We start from the raw sequence: 3604 nt of genomic DNA on the forward strand, positions 1-3604 counted from the left end.
TGTAGGAGCCGCTGGTGAAGGGAGAGGAGCCCGCGGGCCACCGGTGGAGGTGAGCGGTGGGGGGACACGCACAACAGGGGCTACAAGGGGACACATGTGAGACCCCCAGGGCTGGGGACACCCCCCCTCCTGGTGCTCCCCTTCCTTGCAGCACCCGCGGGAGCCCATTAGCACCCGGGCGGTGTCGCTGCCGCGGGCACCGCAGGTCGGGGGCCTTGTAAATAAAAAAAAAGGGTATTTTTGTAAGCTTGTCCCATCTGTGGGGCTGGGGGGGATGAGATTGGGCTGGGGACTGGGGGGACAAGGTCTTGGGGACCCCAGGGCTCCCACAAGGCAGGTGAGGGCCACATGTCACCCGGAGGCAACGGGGATGGGAGGGGACAGGCAGGCGTGGGGCTGTTGGGACAGAGTAACGGGGATGTGTCACTCCGTGGGGACAACTCCTCCCCCTGGGGGCAGAGAGGGACGGGAGGGTCAGGAAGGTGTCACCCCAGGGCGATGGGGCAGGAGGGGACGGGTGACACCGGGTGACAAAGGCAATGCAGGCGCCTTCGGAGATGGTTTATTGTCTATGTACAGGGGTGGCGGTGATGGGGTGTCCCCGGGTGTCACCCACAGCCGGGGGGGCTGGGGGACCCAGTGGGCACAGAGCTGGGGGCCACCGGGGACACACTGTGGGGCTGGGGGAAAGGACATCCCAGCTTGCGGGGGACAGCGTGGGGTGCAGGACCCATGGCAGGCACCTGCGTGTGCCCTTGGGCTCTGTGGGGTGCAGGATGGCACCATGGGCACCCAAGGGCCCCATTGCTCCCCATGGGGTGCAGGGTCACCCAAGGGTGCTGTGGGGCTCCATGGGGTGTAGGCATCACCCAGGGGTGCCCTTACGTTCCATGAGGTGCAGGATGGAACGCAAGGGCCCCATTGCACCCTGTGGGGTGTAGGGTCAACCAAGGGTGCCCTTGGGCTCTTTGAGGTGCAAGACAGTGCCCTAAGGGATACAGGCATCAGCCAAGGGTGCCATGGGGCTCTGTGGGGTACAGGGGTCACCCAGGGGTGCCATGGGGCTCTGTGGGGTGCAGAATGGCACCGTGAGCACCCAAGGGCCCAATTGGTTCCCAAGGGTGCCTTGGGGCTCTGTGGGGTGCAGAATGGCACTGTGAGCACCCAAGGGCCCCACTGGTTCCCAAGGGTGCTTTGGGGTTCTGTGCGGTGCAGGGGTCACCCGGGGGGCCGTGGGGCTCTGTGGGGTGCTGATGGGCACACTAGGCTGCCCCCACTCACTCCCCCAGCCCCGGACTGTCCAGGCTGAGCCCCCCGTCGGGCGCCAGGCGCAGCCCGAAGCGCTCAGGGGGCAGGGGGTTCCCGGCCCCATCCCTCAAGGCCCCCAGCACCTGCGCCGACACGCGGGCCAGGTCTCGGCGCAGGGTGCCCAGCGCCCGCTCCGCCTGCCCCCGCGCCCGCAGCAGCCGCTCCCGCTCCCGTCCCAACCCCCAATTCCGCCTGGAGCCGAGCGATGGCTTCCAGTTTCCGTCGGCGACATTTTTGCGCGCCACCTTATTCTTGCCGCGGCGGCGGATGTCCCGGGCCAGCGCCAGCTCGGGCCCCGAGAGCCGTGCTCGGCCCAGCAGCGCGTTGAAGTCCTCCACCGGCAGGTTAACGATGGCCTCGGCGCCGATGGGCTGCGCCGCGGCCAGCGCCCGCCGCGCGTCCCGGCTGCCGCCGCCAGCGCCCCGGCCGGCGGCTGCGGGGGTGGGCGGCTCCGCCGGGAAGGGTGCGGGTAGGGGGGGGAGTGGGGAAGGGGGGAGAGAAAGGGGGAGCGAAGGGGGCTGGGGGGAGAGGGGGTGTGGGGGGAGGCTGGAAGGGGGGGTAAGGGGGAGGAGGGGGTGGAGGGAGGGGACAGAAGGGGGGGTCGAAGGGTGGGTCCGCCACCATGTCCAGGCCTGTGGGAGAGGGAAGGGGTGAATGGGGGGCAGCGGGCGGGGGGGGGGGTGGTGTGTGTAATGGGGGGGTCCCGAGGGAGGCAGAAGTGGGTGCAAGGGGAGGGGTCTCCCGGCGGGAGGTGGATGCGGGGGGCGGGGTGGGGTGGTGTCCGAGGGAGGTGGAGACTCCGGGGGGCAGGTGGGTGCAGTGGGAGGGGGCCCGAGGGAGGTGGGTGCAAGGTGGGGGCGGTGTGTCCCGGGGGGAGCGTGGGGTCCCTGGGGAGGGGATGGGCTGGGGTGCAGCCACGGCGGCCGCAGGGGGCGGTAGGAGCCTGCAGCGGAGGGCGTGGTCTCACGGAGGGGGCGTGGCGCACCTGGAGCTCGCTGAGGGAGAGGATCTCCTGCCACGTGAGCTCCACCTCGGCGGGGCCGGCGGGGGCGGGGCCATAGGCGGGGCTAGAGGCGGGCCCAAGGGCGGGCCCCGCCCTCCCACCTCTCCGAGCACCGCCAGCGTCTGCGGGGCAAGGCGCCTCGTTGGCTCTGATTGGCTGAGGGCGGACCCTGGCCCCGCCCTATTGGCCCCCAGGGGTCCCCTAGTGGCCTCCGGGCTCTAGAGCCCCCATCCCTGCCCCTGGTACTCCCGGGGTCCCCCGGACCTCCCTGGATCCCCTCAGCGCGCCCGTGACCCCCACACCCCGGGTGACGCCCCCCAAGGCCCCAGTGGCACCCATGGCCCCTGACACCCCTCCCCAGGCCCCCGGATTCCCCCCCCCGCGCCCCCTCCCGCCGCTCCCTGAGAGCCCCCCGAGCCCCCGGGCTCACCTCGGGGTCCCCCATGCCGGAGCCGCGGCGCCGCCTCCTCCTGCTGCCCCAGAGAAGGGGTTATCGCCCGCCCGGGGGGGCACTCCGTGACCCCCCCACCGTCCTCCCCTCCCTCCCGGCTCCCAGTTCTGCTTTCGGGGTGTAGCAGGGGACAGGGCGGGGACACGGGGCATCCCCCCGCAGCGGGGGGGGGGGGGAGGGGGGGAGGGGGGGTGCCCCCACCCATGGGTGCCCCCCGGATGCCGCCCGCCTTGCGCCACCCCATTGCCCAACGCTGGGATGTTGCATAAGGACCAACCGACATGTCCCGCCCACCGCTGGCCTGGCTGTCACCCCCGTGTCACCCCCGTGTCACACCCTGTGCCACCCCCCAGGTCACCCACACCCCGGCAGTAACACAGCACCGGGAGACCCTACAGTAAACACAGCGTCAAGGGAGACCCTGCAATTAACACAGCACTGGAAGACCCTACAATAACGCGGTGTTGAGGGAGACCCTGCGCCAGGCCCCCAAGGTGGCAGGGGCGGGTGGGGGTGATGGTGACCCCCCCTCCGTGTCGTCCCCCCGCGCCCGCCGCAGCCGTTGGAGCTGTTTCCGTCTGTTCCCGCCCGGGGCTGAGCCAGGGCCCCAGTGCCGTCACCCCCTGCTGAGCCGCTGGCACCCGACCAGGGCACCCTCCCTGCACCCTGCCTGTGCCGCACACACACCCGGGCACACACGTGCACCGATACCCCAATCCTCGGGCGCAGGCGTGCACCAGCTCAAGAACCAACACCCCAATACGTGGCACACGTGTGCTCTGCCGCCCTGGCATCTCCCTGGACACGCTTCTGCACTGATCCCCGGGCACACGCGTGCACCG

This window comes from Phaethon aethereus, assembly GCF_964289735.1.
Source record: "Phaethon aethereus genome assembly, chromosome: 29".
Lineage (NCBI taxonomy): Eukaryota > Metazoa > Chordata > Aves > Phaethontiformes > Phaethontidae > Phaethon > Phaethon aethereus.